The 18,771-nt window shown below is 43.7% G+C and overlaps 2 long non-coding RNA genes across 2 annotated transcripts in view; both read right to left on the bottom strand.

Moving 5' to 3' along the window:
* LOC143174230 (uncharacterized) overlaps window positions 1-9,877 on the bottom strand; it is a 38,254-nt gene extending 28,377 nt beyond the window's left edge. Inside the window, exon 1 of the long non-coding RNA XR_012998028.1 lies at window positions 9,419-9,877. This is a non-coding gene — a long non-coding RNA (uncharacterized LOC143174230). The remainder of the gene's footprint in view (window positions 1-9,418) is intronic.
* Window positions 9,878-10,418: 541 nt separating this feature from the next.
* On the bottom strand, window positions 10,419-11,450 carry LOC143174231 (uncharacterized). The gene is made up of 3 exons (XR_012998029.1): window positions 11,211-11,450; window positions 10,782-10,861; window positions 10,419-10,702 (listed from the first exon to the last, which is right to left on the bottom strand). It is a non-coding gene; the product is annotated as an uncharacterized LOC143174231 (long non-coding RNA).
* Window positions 11,451-18,771: the final 7,321 nt, after the last annotated feature.

Raw genomic sequence — 18,771 nt, 5'->3', positions numbered from 1 at the left:
GAAACGGAATTTTGATTTATTTATGTTAAATAGAAATTTATATTTCATATATAAAGAAATAATTATATATATATATATTTTATATATAAATGTAAAATTAAATTTATATTTAATAAATAATTCAATCAACATTTTTTTATTTATAACGTATTACTGTTTGTTACTTGTAAGTTTTTTATTTATACATTATAATTGGATCGAGTTGTTGATGAGAGCAATTGTTCCAACTCCTCGTCTGCCAATTTATTCAAACAACCTCGTTGTTCTTTAAATTGAATTTTGGCAGTTGCAGGTCGTTATAATTGGATAATAGTAAACTTAAGATAATTGAGATAATAAATTATTTACTGAAATGTTTATTTAAGTTATAAAGCAATAAAGAATACTATGTTGTAATTGGATTGAGAAAGATTTATCTTAAAGTTTGCAAATAAAGAAGTATACAAAAACCATATTATTTATAGGGTGACTTAATATTTTCAATGATTCTATGGTTAGGTAATGGTTTACTTGTTTTTGTTGATAAATGAGTATTTTGGTGAAGATTTTGTTGCAGTTTGTATTGACACGAACATATTGTTTCACCAAAGTTTAGAAATTGTCATTGAAACAAGGAGGATAGTGGGAAATCACTGAAAAGTAGACGCATCAAATAATTCGTTTCTACCAAGTCGACTGACGTTCTTCATCAACAAATTCTTTTATTTTTAGGAAAAAATTATGTTATAAAACTTTTGTTCCGCTTATGATTATTCAATTATTATTTATATTTTAAAAAATTATCAATATAGAAGTGGCAGCTAGTGTAATTAACAACGTAGAAATGAAAATCCAAATATCCATACCACAATTAATAAGTTAATCCAAAGATATTTATACAAAAACAATTCACAAACTATTTTCAAATCATTCTATATTACTAAGGTCATTATATATTACCAAATAGTATCACTCACTAGTGACTCCTTACAAAAATAATTCAAATAAAATGAAGAACAGTCATCTTGAATCTTTTCCAACGAACAGACGCCATTATGATTCATTTTCAGGCCATTTTTGGCCAAGTCCGAGAATCACGTCGAAGGAAACGAATGATTTGACCCATTAACTGTGAAATTTAGTTTGAAAAATCTCTCGTTTCGTGCGCAATAAAATCAAAAAATGAAATTTCTACTCGTCAAATGCAGAACGAATGCATCTAGGGTACAGTTTAATGAAAAACTAAAGCAAAGCAAAGAAAAATGACATGCTTACATGAAGAAATAAAGAGTTCATTGTTAAAAAAATTAGTATCATTTCAAGCTTTAAGATGACGTTTATATGTGAAACAATTAACAGATTGCATACCGTTAATTTTCAGAAAACTGAATTGTGCGAACAACGATTTTCAATAAGATCAACTTATTAATATATATATAAACTCAATCATATTGTTATGTAATATATTTTAAATAGATAATCAGTTCTGATGAAATTTAATATCTTTTTAAATGCTATTATAATTAGCAAAGTTACATAGCTAGTAGTCTTTATACAAAAACTTCTCATTACCAGTATGCAATGTGTTAACTGGTTAAAGTCACAAGACCAATATTGCAAAACCAATTTCCTAATGATTCTCGCTTTTTTAATGTTAGAACTTTGCAACAATCACCTTGAGATTTTCTTCGTTTTTATTGGCAACGAGTAGGATTATCAGAGCAGAAAATTTGTCTGTCGCGAATGTGTTAACCTTTTGCACTCCAATGACCACTCTTAGTGACCACTTGATTTAATACAGTATAAAATGTAATATTTAATGTTTAATTTTGAACTTTGTATAATGAATCGATATGTGAAATATTGAAACAAAAAAAACTTTGCTCTTTACTCTGCGTATGATTTATCGTTAAGTTCCTTTCAAAACACGTCGTCTGTATCTTATCAGAAAATATTAAATATTTCTAGTGAAATATTTTTGGAGTGCAAAGGGTTAACATTAAAACTACCAAACAGTCAAATAAACACTTTGAAATTCGTCCATAGAAATTCCCTAACCAAAACTGCATCTATTGAAACTTTCATTGATTCACAATTCAGTTCGTTTATTGCCAAACTGGTTTCTTTGATAATTCCTCAAAGAAACATCTATTATCTTTTTAATAATTGCAAAAATAAGACATCAAGAATGAGTCATTTTGACGTGTCTGGTAGTTTGTGTTAACGCTAAAACTGCCGAGCAGTTAAATCTTTCCGAAATTCTTCTATAAAAACTCGAAGGACGCATTTAATCAGACTCCGATTTTCAATTCATTTCTAAAACTTTCTCAGTTCTCAAACTAACTTCTTTAATAATTCCTGAAATAACCCTTTGCACTCGGGAGGTGACTCTCAGTCACCACTTGATTTGACACATGAAAACTATAAAATACGACATTTAATGTTGAACTTTGTGAAATAAAATAGCTTTGCTCCTTAATATACTTGTGTTTTCAAGAATATCGTGTTCACTTCGTCAAAAATGTTAAATATTTCTAGTGAGAAATTTCCGAGTGCAAAGGCTTAAGGCCCTAACGCACGGACACTAACACAACTGTATTTCCCCCATCCAGGGGACGTATGCCAGAGGTTTTGCCCAATGCTCTGCCCGTGGGCATCTGTGGCTGCCGTTGCCCGCGAAAAGGCCTGTTGGACAGGCCTGGTCTAGGTTGTCAGTCGTTGATATCGATGATACTGACCTGAGCCAATAGGCAGAGCTAGACGAGGGCTAGCTGGCTGCGTGTGTGCCCGTGACGCGATGAGATCGTGGCATTGCACGTTGCACCGGTTCGCAGCGAGGCGTTGCACGCGCACGGGGCACACGCAACGCACAAGGCTTGCGCCAGACAGTCTGTTGCACAACTTAGGTATTGATCTTGCCCGGAACTAGTTTCCGTTTCCGTGTTCAGCGAAGTCTTCGCCGCAATTTCCGCGGAAACACCGTAACCCGACTCTGATCCACACGGTTATGATCGATCCTTGATCGGTTATGATTGGGATATTTCGTTATAATATTCTGTCCTTTAATCCCTTCACTTGTAATATCGTGACGGACTCGTGGCGATAATTTCAAACTGAATTTGATAAATCTCAGTGTTATTTAGATTTTTCTTTCATGTAAATTGGATGTTAGTTTTGTATTGTTAATCGTTCAGCTTTTAAGCGAACGTAGACGTAGAATATGCATTGAATTGTGTTTGTTTATTAGTAAATTATTAACGATAAAGTAGTTGCATCGATTACAGCTAAATAAATCATAGGATAACGGGTTAACCAGTTTACTTTGACGAATATGTTGAAGCACGAAATAATAATTCTCTTGACAGTCAATTATTTACCTTTTGAAATAAACAATTTTTTCTTATTTTACTTTAGTTTGTTTTTTTATTTTAATATATGTTGGATACCTTTGTTCTGAGTTCAACGTGTGTATTCGTCGTTGGTTGATTTTATTATACGCCACATAAAGGATTTTTCAAATCCCACAGTTAACTCGTTAATATTAAACGTGTCTTGGTTTGTAAATTTGATTTGAGAGTCTGCATTTTCTTTTGATCATTTAATTTTATGACAATTCTTGTGTTGTCGGATTAATTTTTCGATATTTGTCCGTTTCTTTTCGGTTTTTACCGAGAACAATTAATTGTTTAACTTACGTTTATTTTATAACCCATCAAAAAGTAAAAATAGGTAAATTTAAACTATCGAATATAGGTTAACTATCGAAAGAAGAAAATATTCTAACCCTCTAACAAGGATATAAATAACATAGATTTACTATGAAAATATATAAAGAAAACATAGAAACAGTTCCCATAAAGAGAAACGTTCAATTTTTGTCTTTTATATAAATACTTTACCGGTGTCGTAAACGAGAAACAAAGTTGAGTCGGTCAATTAGAGAAAAAGGAACGATCCCATCGATCGCCATTACGATTTCGCGTGCGTCGGTGCGAAATAAATACGTAAACGAACAGCCAGGAGTAGAATCATCGTACAACAAGCTTAATTAAGGAAATTGGTTCACGAAAATTTGTAACATCGGAACTCGAGGAACGTCTGTATTTCAGTAACTGCGATACGTTAGTCTCAAAACAATAGCAAAACTATTGCATTGCTTTCTCTTCATGTATTAATCGAACTTTATAATACTATAATATTTGTATCAAGTATAATAACTTTATAACATTAACCCATTGCACTACAATTATTTTTCTAGTTCACTCTGTGCCAACCCTAATTGAATTTTAATAATATAAATATTAATAATAATTTTGTAATATTAACCCTTTGCACTATAATTATTTTTCTAGTTTGTCCTGTGCCAACTCGGATTTAATGCTTCTACTTTTGGTGTCTCATTTTAACCTATGAAGAAAGTCCTTGCAGTATTCAAAGCTTAGATATTTAGTTAAGTTAACAAAAGTTCACAAAGAGTTTATAATATCAATATTCAAATATGTAGTTTATTAACGTCAAGCTAAAGATGACTTAAGAGTTCCAGGGAAAAATAGTTTTGTCACGACAGAGGTGACTTTATAGTGCAAAGGGCTAATAATATTAACAACAACTTCATAATATTAATAAAGTCTGTATAATATTTAATAATACTGATAATAACTTCATAATATTAACAATATTAGTAGTAACTTTATAATATTAATAATATTAACAACTTCATAACATTATAATATTCATATCCTATCACTTTACTCAATTCACAAGAAAGAAAAATCAATTTTTCAAGGAGACTGCGCAACGAACCTATTTAACGAATTTTCCATTCAACGTTTAAAGCTCCAGGTGCATAGACAACCGAGAAGTGGAAACAGAAGTATTTCGCCGGACCAACGCGACCGGAATGTTCAGTATTTTGCGTTCCGGGGCGAACTGCAAACTGTTTTCAAATGGCGACACACGGTTTCCCGGCGCGCGGCGGCGAACAATCGCACTGCAACGAGGAGCGCGCGAGTGCATTGCACCGCTGAGGTATTGATCTCGGTCGCTCGCTTGCTCGTGTTTTTTTCGGTCGGCTGTCCCTTCCTTGAACCTTCTCCCTTAAAGTTTCGCCGGCATCCGCGGCGTCTAGCCTCTGTCCCTTCGTTCTTTCTTGCATTCGTCTCGTGAACGACTGCCGACGACGTTTCCCCCATTCCCCAACCCTTCGCCGGGACCATTTTTCTGCAACCTCTCGGACGTTGCACGACGTTTTTTTTTAGAAACTCGACTGCACAACGATTGTACTGCCTGTATATGTATCTATCTGCACTATTCATCTTATCTTGTAAATAACATTTTTCTATATTCTCTTCTTAATTTTTGGAAGTTAAGATAAATGAAATTGTTTTCAATTTGAACAGCAATAATAGGCGTAATAATTATCTGTGGATAGTGAGAGGAATGTAGTTTAGACGGAAGAAAAGTTGGCTTATAGACATTTTTGAAACTGACAAGACGTGGTTTTTCTGAACTTTCTTTTTAATTTTCTAAAATTAAGATGAACAAAATTTGTGTGTAAAACAATAATTATTTATGGAAAGAGAAGAAGTATATATTTTAGATCATAGAAAAGTGGTTTAAACTACCTTTTTATTTTTCAAAAATTAAGATGAACAAAATTTGTATCTAAAATATAATAATTATTTATGGATAAAAAAGGACAATATGTTTTAGATTAAAAGAAACTTTTTTGAAACTGAAAAATATAAGAAAAGCGTATTATTTGCGCGGTTATCCAACATACAATGACATTGGTAAGCTAAATTATTTAATTTTACTGCTTTATGCTTCTTTAAGCTATAACAATGTTGACAATGAAAATATTTCAGTATAAATATTATAGTTTCTCTAATTTCTTTTGAATTTAACTAAAGTAGTCTTAACTACTTAATCAGTCCTAACGCCATTTTCTATTCGCACAAATTCTTTATATTTTAAACTGAAATGAATACTTAATTTATATAATATACATTTAATATTAACAATCATTTATTTCTTTCACTGCCATCCTACATTTGTGTGTGCAATAAAAGATATTTCATTACCATTATTACTATTACTATTATAAGAGGAACAGTTGATGGAAATCCAATCGAAAGCTACTCCTTTTCATTGGCAACAATCGCGGCCTGATAAGTCACCGCTCGCCGAACGACAATACGCCAGAATGGCAAGAGCACGCCGATAAATCTCCAATTCCCGCGCATTTATCAGTCTTCCAACCGAGCTTGATTTGTCTTTTTTTTCTTTCTCTATTCTCCTTTATTTTTTACTCCTCTCCCTTGGCGTGTTTTCGCTCGTCGATTCGATCGATCTACATCCGCCACGTGATAAGAAACGGAGGAAGAAACAACATGCGCGCGTTTAAACAATTCAACCGTCGGACTCGTTGCTAGGGCGTAAGTTTTTCTTTCACGATTTCCACTTGTTTCACGAATTTCCAGATTAGAATCAAAATACATTTTCTTTCATAAGGAATTCTGATGTATTCCTTTCATATATTTAACGAAAAGATTCTATAAAATATTATTTTATTCTCCAAAGTGCTGTAATTACAGAAACATGTATAGATTATAGCAAGGAACGATCGAAGGAATATTTGTTGAAACTACTTCCAACGTCCTTAAACAAAAGGCGAAGTTTCCGTGCAATTTGTTTTCCACAAAGTTTCCAGAAACTTCATTGTCATGTTTAAGCTTTCCACGTCCGCTGTAACGTATTGTTTTTCATTGGACGAGTACGTGACCGGACAAAAGGTTCATTGATCTAGAAAACACCAGATGAGTGTTTGAAACTCTTGGAACGATAACGTGACACGCGTCTTTTATTATTGCTAACTGTACAAGAAGTTTTCATTGTTATCTCGTTCGTTGTTCACAACGGTTCGGCGTTCAGCGAACGGGCTATTTACAGAAATGAAGCCACACCGATTTCCTCTAACGATAAAGAGAGGCACAATGGAATATCACGGTCACGTCTACCGGAATTCCAAACTGTTTAATCATAACAATCGCAGCCACTCGTCATCGTTATGATAAAAAATAAAAATTTCGGTGCGTTCATAGCATAAAGACAGTACAATAATTGGAATCGTCGAGTATCTTCGATGAACCGGTAACGCGGAGCAACTTCGAGCATCGTAAAAATGGCGGACGGTGTCGGGGAACCAAAATCACTGTTACTGACTCGGAATAGTTCCTCTTCTACCCAGAAAATATTGAATTCATGTAGATATCTTAATTTTAATCGATACATCTATTAGTTAATACTGTATCTATCAAATAAAATATAAAAAATTAATGAATTACACTAAGTGTTCATATATTTCTAAATTCAAATATTCTATGTAACTGTTATTTTCTATTATTTCAAAATAATTTACAATAATCGATGTTAAGTAACAAGTCAAATATTCTAGCTATTTCCTTATTCAAAAGAGAAACGCAAACAACTAATCATTCGATAATAAGCAAATTCAAAAACACAAACAAACAGAATTTCATTCGTAGCAGAACCACGATAAAATAATTTTTGTTTTGACTTCATCGGTAACCGGAAGCGGGCATCTGGCGCCCGTAGCAACGGCAGCGAGTCACGTCCTAGAGGATGGCTATAATCTCGCATTTAATTATCAGCGAGAGAAGGTCAGGTGGTAATTTTGCAATGCTTCGGCGTATGCATGTATGCACTCACGTGCCGCATGCACGAGCGAAATAAAAGCTACAACGACGACCGAAAAAGAAACCCTTTTCAGCCACGTTAAGACAACGGGCGACCGGCGTACATTGAAACATGAATTTTCCTCCAAACTGTCAATTTAATCCTTAATTAAAACACGTATAATTAATTCTCCGCCCGTTTTCTCATGAAACACGAGAAATCGAGCTTGAAAGTTGCCACGAAGGACGACGTGCCGAGTAATATGCGTTTCGCCGAGAGAAACATCTTCGCTGTGCACGGACCTGTCAAAATCTGCGCATGCGCGGCGCGAGGCGGCCGCGGGGGGAGCGAAACAACAGGGAATGTCATTGACCCCAGCCGTATGTATCCAGCGAGAGAGGTTAAGGTTAATTTTATCGCTGGATGGCGAAAAATACTTCCTTCCTCTCCTCGATAGCCGGGATTTCGCCAGCGAAAAACACCGGCTGAGGTCTGTGAACGGTTTTTCTCGACGGGAAACGACTGATCCCCCCTCCTGGCCTAATCGCTGCCCATAAATAACGCGTAAATACGTTTGATAATTCGAAGCCGCGTCACCCGGGGTTCACGGAACGATACGAACGACTCTATTATGGCGATTGTTCCTGTCTGTCATTATTCAGCCGGCACGATCGTCCCGTCTCGTTCTGTGAAACGCGTAACCCGCCCGGGGGCTTTTTGCACGCTATGATTTTTAAGGGTAGGTTTAATTCGCTTTCCGCGAGTTAATCTCATGGACTTATTCGTGTAATACATAATAAACGCGTACGTGATTCTTACTATTCTGATTCAGGCAATGGCAATTAGGGGAATCGAAAGGTGTGGTGGATTTCTAAGTATACGATGGATCATTTTTACGTTAATACATTCAACGGTACACTGAAGATATTTTTTTAATATTCAACGGACGAGAGCGTACAAGAGAAAGTAATTAAGAAAGAAATATTAGTGCAAGAATGTAATCGCAGAATAATTTGTGAGAAGAGATACTAGTAAGGTCGAGTAACTCGATTAAATGGGTAACTTCGTTGTAATGATATATAGGCAACGACATGTTTGTTACTAGTTGGAACCAAGAGGGTCGCCATCACCTTCGAGTGAGGCTCTTCCCAGGTGTGGCCAAGACCCGGGATCTAAGAAAACCGGAAAACTATTCGCAGTCTGCACCACGTGCAGAGCAATGAGAGAATAAAGGGTAATGTAATTTACACTGATCGTTTATTATTGAAGTCGGATTAGCTCCGGGAGCATTTCCCGATGCCGCGGCGACCGCAGGGAATGGAAAACGATATTGCGAAACATCGACCGCAGGGAGCCGCGGTCAGGACGATTCGAGGCGTCGGAAAAATGGAAAATGGATGCCCCGTTAAACCCCTATCATTCATTTTCACCTTGCGTTCGATGACTCGGTGTTTCATGTTCGCCATGGAAAAATTCTAATCGAACCCTTTCGAACAAAGCACTTTGTGTCTAGCAATTGGTTTGCCTGCCTCGCGTATTTTTCTTACGGTTATAGGTACAATGTAACAATACCGTTTAATAACGACAAAAGTTTCAAGAATTTCCCCGAATGTCAAGAGATGTTCAACTGTGACGTTCTTTGGAATAAGCGAATACCCGCACAGTCAATGACCAGACCTCAAAGCAGCCCTTTCGAGGGGCTCGTCACTTTATCCAACAAACATCATTGTTTATCACTTACCGCGAGGACGCTAAAGTGCTGTGTGTCGCCACCGGGACGGATAAATCGTGAATCGAGCCAGGTATCCGGGGACAGCGTATCCACGGGGCTCCTGAAAGCCACAGGACACTATGAAGACACGGCGCGGCACTGCACACACCCGATCACAAATCGCGGCACACGATGCACAGCAGCAGAGCAGCATCAGCAACGAAGGGAGGAGAGAGCAGAAGCAGAAGCGGCGGCTGCGGCATCAGCATCAAAACCGTGTTGAGTCGAATGAATCCGGGCAAGCACTGCCACTTGGCTGGAGCGAGCGTCACTCGGCTGGAGTTCCCCGTGGGCATCCTCGCGTACAGCCCGCGTCACGAGAGGGCAGACGACGGACCAGAAAATTCACCGGTGTGCTTTCCGGGATAGCCTTGAGAAAAATGAGCCTGCTCAAGAGTGAAAGACACGGGGGCGAGGGAGGTATGCAGAGAGGGACATAAAGAGAGAGAGAGAGAGAGAGATTGAGAGAGAGAGATTGAGAGAGAGAGAGAGAGAGAGAGAGAGAGAGAGAGAGAGAACGAGAGAGAAAGAGAGGGAACGGAGAGAGAGGGAACAGTTTCTTTTCGGGGGAGAATGCAGCGGAGAATTGATAGGTGGCGGAGGAGAGCTTGGGCGGGCAGCGATTGGATCGGAGGTGGGTCGAGGGGCAGGCCGGGGCTCTCGAAAGGGCAAAGAACTCGACCGGCTGGAGCGCGCTCGAGCCCGAACAACACACTCTACTCTCTCCTCGATAAGCCCGCACGGTGAGACGAGAATGGGCAAAACGCTACTCGCTGCTCCCGGGAACGGGGGATATACTTACAGTGCCGGAGAGAAAAGTGAATCTAACCGAAGGCTAGGACACACCGGACTCTCCTTCGCCAGGAGAGCAACAACGCACAATGTAGACAGAGACCGATATACAAAGTGCTGGAAGGGGAGGGGGGGGGGGGGGGGGGGCGTGCGGGTGGGAGGGAATCCGCGAGGAGTGAGCGAGTCCGCTGGCCGAGAAGCGAGCCTGCTCGATGACAGCGACAGACTGCGTGCCCGTGGGACGCCGCAGCCGGGCCAGCGAACGAACGACGACAGGGACGGCGGAACACTGACAGGAGGAACGAGAGGAACGAGGGAACGAGCGAAACCGCCGGAACCGAAGCCTGCACCTTCGCGGCGGCAATGATCGACGGGGTGCACTCGTGATCCGCCGGTATCGGTGCTCGCATCGTTCGCCCCTCGACCTTTCCACGGACGCGACGGAAGGCTGTGTCGTTCCACCTGGACAGAAGAACATCGTTCACTGTTTTCGCCGTACCACCCCCTCCCCCGACGCGCCTAGATCTCAAGGTGTTCTTACCTCAAGATCCCCCGGACGTTCCACGGAATATCTACCTGGCGTCTAGGGTAGGCTAGCAGAATCGAGCCGCGTTCCCTCATCTATGGAAAAAACGAGACATATCAGCGAGGAAGAAGCTTTCCTCCCCTCCTCCACCGCCGCCAGTCGATCTGAAAACGTCGAAGAATGGAGAACGGCGAGAGGGAGGGGGAGAAGAAAGCCGCTCTCATTTTACTTCCGGACGAGGTCGAGGCACCTCGTGCGGAAAAACCGACACGACGGGGTCAGACGGCCGGGTTCACTGACACGGAGAGAATTTGCTTTTCCGCGGGGGTGGAAAGTCGCCGGGGGAGAGCCACGGGCGGGGATACGGGGTGGTGGTGAGGCCGAGCGGAGGGGAGGGTGTACGGTGAGCGGAGAGGGAGCTATCGACGGGGTAAACGTACTTACACGCCAGCGCGAATTCGGCGCGAAGGAGAACGAACTGAAACCGTTCCGAGCCGTGTGTAGAGTCGGGACTGTCTCTCTGAGCGCACATGGCCGCCTCTCGTCTCTCTTTCGCCCTCGCGCATCGTCGTAACGCACACTGATGCACGACTCTCGCAGCGTCGCACCCCGTCCGTCTCTCTCTCGCTCTCTCTCTACCTCTCTATTGCTCCGTTCAGCCGATGGTTCGTCGCGTTCGGTCCGTCTCTATTCCGCGCGCAGCTCTGCCGGTGCGAAATTCACTGCCAGTGGCGTAACCAGTGGGGGATCGTCGACCCCTCTATAGTCTCGCTCTTGCTCCCTCTCTCTCTCTCGCCCCTCCACCTTTTTCCGACCAGCATCGCCACTTCCAATGGCGTTGCCGGCTCGTTGCAACGAGTGGGAGAGAGCCCGTTAACCGGCACCTTCTTCCCCCTGGCCGTCTTATCTAAGGTCGTCTTAGAAAATCAGCCAACGTGCTGCGAAAATACTAGCGCCCGCTACCCTGCCCAATATTCAACATGATTTTCTGTATCTACGAAGAATACTGGATTAGTAGCTTCGTGGATGCTTAACGAGAAATTATGGGCCGTTCAAGGTTCCGTTGATACGAATGGATCACGGTTCACGATGGAACTAGCCGCCATTTACGATTCCGCCCGCAGGGTCAGCGTACACGATAGCCTAGCCGCGGAGCAATGGCGGGATATCGGTCGACGATTTTATTCCCCGCAACGCGCGAGGACCAGTTCCTCTTCTCCGAGGATCTCGGGTGGATGCGTGCATGCGAGCGAGCGCGCGCGAATCCGACCACTTGCACACACGCAGGCGAGCGTTGCGCGTGAGAGCTTGAAAAGTGCAACGGACGATATCTCGTGGCTGGCTGCATATAACGTGTTGCGTGGTGGGGGCGGTGAAGGCCGACATGGCAGCCAGTTTTCTGGAACGCGCACAGGTCTGCCCCGACCACCAATTTTCTTTCTCTGCCTCCCCAATCTTTATCTCCTTTCGCCGGAGTCTGCTCTCTGTCCCGTTCCGCCCTGCTCGCCTCCTTGCCTCCTTATTTTGCGGCGGCGGCGGCGGCGGCGGCGGCGGCCGATCTGGAAATCTCGGAGCGTGGCGCAGATCGAAACCGGGAATCGAAAAACGCGGATCGCCGGTCGGGAATTATATTGATCCCGGGGAGCGGCGAACGACGACGCCTGGCCTGGTTGATTTATGCTCTCACGCGAAGATACCCGGCCATGGCCGGCGTGCACACGAGGTGTCTCGTGCGAGGCTAATCGGCCGTGAATATCGGCAGGCGAAGGATCATAAAGCGTGTCTCCGCCGGAGAGGCCATGGCTACGTTAAATATTTGTCGTCATAGGCTTCATTACTCTCGAAAGGTTGATCAAGGGGCTGGCTGCGAGCGAGCGCCGCGGCCCAGGAGTCAATAAGCACACGGAGGCCGAGTGTTGCATGGTGTTGGAAAAATTAGTCCTGAGCCTAGAGCCTCGGAAGTTATAACCCTGGCTGAGGCCTTAAGAGCACGAACCTTGAGCCGAGGAAGCTCAAGTCTTTGACGCTTGAGTTTTTATGTTTGAAGACTCGAACCGTCTCTTGTTGTATTAACATCTTAAAGCTTGGAACTAGGACGTTTGAAGTTTTGAAGACTTAAAGTTTTAACTTTCAAGGTGTTCGAGTTTAAGAGAAGAATTCATTTTCTTTATAACATCTGGTAGTTTACTGTTTTCCACAATTCTATATTGAAGCTGCCAACCACTTGGCTCAAACATCGATTCATACTAAGATCATACTAAGTCTTGTTTTCACAGTTAGCTAAACGTCTGATCTCAATCCAGACCAATCATTGCTCCAGACCTTCCGCGAGGCCGTTCCAGCTAATCGCGCGAAAGCCGCGCGTTGCAATCGTAAAATCAATGGCCCGTGCGAAAACCAACGCTCGAACGTCGCGGAACATCCGTCAACGACACCCGCAAGCCCGAAATCCGAAGGACGATTCGATCCCGAGACACGAAGTCGCTACCGAAGGAAAACAAACGAACAATTTCGCGTGCAGCAACCCGTAATAATATTCATTCTTTCCCGCTGCATTGGTTCCCCCATCCCCCCACCCGCCCTTCTCGATCGCCGCTGTTCGACACTGTCACGGATAATCGAGGGTGAAAGAGCGAGCTGGAAGATGGAGGGGCTGGCGAAGGGAGGGGAGAACGGTAGAGGAGCCGGTGGAGTGAGAGAGAGAAACGGCTAGAGGGAGAGGAGGGGGGGTTACCGAGTGCAGTTCTCGCGATCCAGCGTGCATTGCACTCCGCAAGAAAAAACATCGTCCAGGCGGGCCGAGGAAGGAGGAGGTGGGTCTTCGTGCATCTCCGGCCTGCGTCGCCGCTTATATTGATCACGAGAGAGTGCACGATATTCGAGAATACATTATACGCGGACTCTAGCCTAGCCGGACCGCCTATAGTCGCGCGGAGTATAGGCGGCTAGGCCGCTGCACTCTGCCTCTCCCTCCTCGCCCCGCCGCACCCCCTCCCCAATGGCCTACCCTCCCTCCTCCCGCCGTCTCACTCCAATCCTCCCGGCAGAGCCCTCCCCTCCGCTGTCCGTCCGTCTCGCAGCCCTGCCTCGCGCTCGCTCCTTTGATTATCTGTCCGTCCTTGTCCGCCATGTTCCATCCCCGTTCCCTTCTCTTCGTCTCGCCGGGAAGACAGTCTGCAGCTCTAGCGATGGGCACGGCTTGCCTGATTTTGAGGTGATGGGCAACAATTGTTGTCTGCCCAGAACGTCAATTTCGGAGAATCGATGTTAAAAGATACATGGTGGCTATGAAAGCTGCCCCCTTTAGCGTAGCGCGTAGACAGAGTTACTAGGCGGGACCATACGAAGAAGATTTCAAGAGCGCAACTTGTTAGAGCGCGACGCTAAGGAAGGAATGTAAGTCCCCCGAAGTTACCCTCGTATAATAGAACAATCTTCTTCGTGACGATCGCTCTCTTCCAACGAGTAAACTCGCTTGATGCCTCAGCGCAACCCGTAACACGGGTCGCAAAGGGGTTGCCAAGTAGAAAGCGCGAACTCCTCGGGTCGAAGGCGACCGTGAACGCCTCGAACCCATCGCTACCCATGCTTCACTCAATTCTCCCTCCGAAACACACAGCTAGACTGCTCGATCTCTTTCCGACCCGCGGCCTCGCTCTTCTTTTTCTCTCCGTATACTTGCACCACCGTCTGTTCATCTCCTTCTCCCTTCGTCCACCGGTGCACATTGTCTTCCCTCCGGAGCTCGCTCCTCTTTGTCGTGTACCCCCCTATCTATCTCTCCGGCCGTGTTTTCTGCCGTTCTTTTTCTCTCTCCCCCCCCCCCCCCCCCCCACCGTTTCTGTTTCTCTCTTTCTCACTCTTCTCCACCATCCCTTCCCCGGAACCCCTTCTACCGCGGGTCCTCTCTCGGTTTCTGCCCTCTACACCCCCGCCGGAGGGGCGATCGTTTCGAGCCGAGCCGCGCCGATCTTCCTTCGACGGTGTCTGCGCGCACGGGAGCCTCCGGCTGCGCCGAGGCTCTTCTTTCTTCGAAATTTATCGCTTGCCCCGGTCCCCGGTCCCGAACCCGTCGACGAAACCCCGCGGGAAAGGGGTCTTGAATAGGGCGCGACGAGCCACGGATTCTGGAACACCGTCGACGCTCTCTTTCGTCGGGGAAAGAATTCCTCCGGGCCGAGACGCAGATTCAGACGGATCCGAAAGGCAGATCCGCAAGATCCGGCCGCATCGGATTCAGTCGCCATTGCCGTTCCTGGCAGAGGGCGGGAGGAGACGGGAGACGGGTCAGGAAGTTATCGGAACACGTTGCTCCCCGATGAACGTTCGGCCCGATTGTAAAGACCGTGCACCCTTGAATCGAGAGAGTGTTCACACACTCGAGAACGGTACTGCTAGATCAGTTGATGGGAAGGCTGAGGAATGCGGGTCTGATTAGTTGTCATCTATCGCATAGTTTTCTGTTGGACTTGTTTCCTAATTCCTAATAAGGTCGTTCGCTAATTTAGTTGCCAATAGGGTTACACGTAATTAATCAAAGGTATGAGTATAACACATAGACCCTTCTTATATTGGACACTTCTGCTGACGATGAAGTTTCGTGAAACGTGCATCAATGTTAGGCCTCTTACACAAATTAAAACATATTGTGATGCATAGACTTCTAGGTTTTACGAAACCTGTATCAATGTTAGGCCTCCTGTGTATGTGGAAGTGTATTATAATGCATGGACTCCTAGTTTTCATGAGACTTGCGTCAGTGTTAGGGCTATTACTCGCGTTGGAAACTGCATTAGTGTTAGACTCGATACACGCTATCCGTCAGCTCTTTGTTCGCTCTCGGTTCGATCAAATATTACTCAACAGTTTATAATGCGTTTGTTTACACTATGAATTTTGATCCGATTTCGTTTTGTCTTTGTTCGTTGAAAACAAGGTACAATGAAAGAATACTGGACGGATTCTGAGAGTGAATGATGAAGATCGGGTTAACCCTTAACACTAGAACTATACCTAGCAGTTGGGGTGACTTATTTCCAATTTTTAAAAGAGGCGTCTCTTATTCATGTATCTGTACAAATACATTTATCTTACAATCTGTAGCAAAAGTATCATCATTTAAACACTTACAAAATAAGAATTCTGAAATGGGCCAATTTAATCTGGCTAATAGCTCTAGTGTTAAGTGCTATAGTCGGTCTCTCAGATTACAGACAAATTATAAATTAATGCTAAAACAAATTATTAATCATAAGTACAATGATTGAACATTATAGTGTAATCGATAATTACATGGCGTTTCAACGTTGTAAGTCATGCACAAATGAAAGTCTAGATAAATAAACATTTCCAGTCTGACAAACCGAGTGTAGCACTTAACAGTAGAACGACCGAGCAGTGAAATTGACTTTTCAAAATTTTTCTACGGGAACTTTAAAAATGCATCAATTGACTCGTGATTCAGTTTGCGTATTACTAAATCAATTTCTGTAGGAATTTCGCGGAGAAGCATCTGTTATTTTCTTAATAATTGAAGAAGAAGAATTTAGGAATGGGTTAATTTGATCCATTTGATAGTTCTAGTGTTAAGGGTTGAAGCATTCGCTTCCAACTATCAGATTATTGCCCAACTTTAGCATTATTATCAATAACAGGGGATACCTTGATTATAAACAGAAAAGAATTTAAATAAAGAATACTGAAGAGAAGATCTTGAATGCAAGCGGCGGCTGGCCGCATGTCGCGGGGGGCCAGGCGGCCCCTGCATGTTTCGTGCGACGCGTTGACACACTATGAGGCACATGATTCTGTCTCTTTTTCTTCTGTGGGGCGAGTGCGACCCTCTTAGTGGTCTGGTAAAGAAGATTTATTCGGTTGTCCAAGATATTTTAATCCTTGGCTTTTGAAACAGCGGAGTTTTTGTTTTGGGAATCATTTATCACATGCGGTTCGCTCTTGCTTTATCTTGATCAATGAATTAATTCCTTTGAGAACATTTTTGCTGTAGTCTGGAAATTGCTTTCATACAAAATATTCATAAGTAAACTTGCAAGAGATCCTTCTTTCATTGTACCATTCATATAGCCATGTTATATCTGTACATGCGATACCTTACGGAGGGTGAATGTCTTGTTCCGTTTAACTTAACTTGCTAGCTAATTGCTTCCTAGAAAAAACTTGAGCCCACGAATAATAGAGTAAAAGATGGTTTGATACATATTAATGGGGTTTTTAGGGTCACAAAAACGCGACGCTAAAAAGGTATCCTCGTGATTTGATCTTTACAGAAATAGTTGTAGCTACCTGATAGTATAAAGCATAAGCTTATACTTGTGAGTATACTTAAAGCGTGTTATATAAGAGTGTATTCAAAATTGTTTATCATTGTTAAAAAGTTTATCCTCTTAAATAAAATTGTATGTGGACTTTTCTAAATACACTTCCTTTTCACGTACTATACGTGTGTGATGTCCCTATAATATGCCATGCCTAGATACATGAAAGTTGTTTTATAAAAGAGCAATGTACGTACTTAAAGCTATAAATATTGAAAGTAGAATGATTCAACCCTAACAACCACAAACAGACCAACTGATAACATCCTCCATGGAGCAAAAGCTACCAAAACGAAACGCACACCGTTCGTCGCCCAATGCCTCAGTTCAAGACACACCCTAACTGCAACATCTTCGCTCGCCTAAATTTCACCCGACTCTCGCCGTGAAACTGTTCCAAATTCACCTACAGCTCGTCATCCGCCATTCATTAAGTTTGACGCGGTGCTTCCGCGTTCCCCAATAAGCTTCGGCACGCTATCTAGTCGCCATGGAAACGGCCTAGGCTGGATCGCCGCGAGAAGGTTAGCGACACACAAGCGCGATAAAGGAGGTGCATGTGCAGCGAGCCAAGGGCAGGAAGTTAAAAGACATTGGTCAAGACGCGGCCGACGGACTGAACACGATGCGAGCGTGGACAGCGACGCGAATTACAACTAAATACGCGGCAACGCCGCAGAGTATACCGTCCGCATCCGAGGAGGCTCTTGTTTCGAAATACAAAGTATAATCCAGAAGGTTCTTCGTAACATCCCCCGGGTGTCTCCCCACTTGTCGGGAAGACGCAGACACGACGGAGATGGAGGAGAGCGCACGGCGAGGGGAACGGGCTAGGCGCGGGCAGGGGACTCTCGGGTATGCACGGTAGGGGCAGGAGAGGACCTTGGCCTTTTCGCGGAGCAAAAATAAAACCTGTTGACACCGAAGCCCCGCGGACGCAAAGGAACTTCCCTCTCTCTCTCTTTCTGCTCCTCTCCTCTCGGTTGATTCTCATCGTCTCCCTTTCTCGAAGCCTCTGTTTCCAACCTCTTGAGTACATCTCTCCTGGACGGGGTGCGATTTCGAAATTTCACCACTGAGTTCTGATCCCTTTGTTCCTCGGCAGTGCCCCCTGTTAGCAAAGAAAATAATTCGGTAGTCGGATACCACGGAGAAGGGAATCGCGTTTCGATTCGGATCTTTCAGGCTGACTGTCATCGTTACCATGCGCGGAATTAACGCCCCCGCGATCAGCTTTGCTAGGGACAGAATTTTATCATGGGCACGACGTTGACCGTTTCGTTGGTAGATCGCAGGCGTTCGCAGCTAGCGCGAGGCACAGAGTCTAGAAGGGACTGGTTTCTAGGTACCTTCTTGGTTTCCATAATTTCTGCGGAAAACTCGAGTTCGATCACCGCCACGCTGCCGCACCTTAGGCCGGCATAGGGTGGCCTGAAGTGTTCCCTCTCTTTCCGTACCGCCGCGTAATCCTATCTGAAAACTCGCGTCGCATTACGTCCCGATAGTACATGCAGACCGAATACATGCGCGTGGTGCAGTAATACCGGTTGAATGCACGCGGTTCCGTCAATTTCCCCTTGAGGGCTGGCTCTGCTAGTCGCCAGGCTGCGGCGAGCGTTCGTGTTTGTTGTGTGTATATGCGAACGCCTGCGCTCGCGAGCGCGCGCACG

The sequence above is a fragment of the Nomia melanderi genome, chromosome 2 (assembly GCF_051020985.1).
Source record: "Nomia melanderi isolate GNS246 chromosome 2, iyNomMela1, whole genome shotgun sequence".
Classification (NCBI taxonomy): domain Eukaryota; kingdom Metazoa; phylum Arthropoda; class Insecta; order Hymenoptera; family Halictidae; genus Nomia; species Nomia melanderi.
This window is presented reverse-complemented; position numbering and strand designations above follow the sequence as displayed.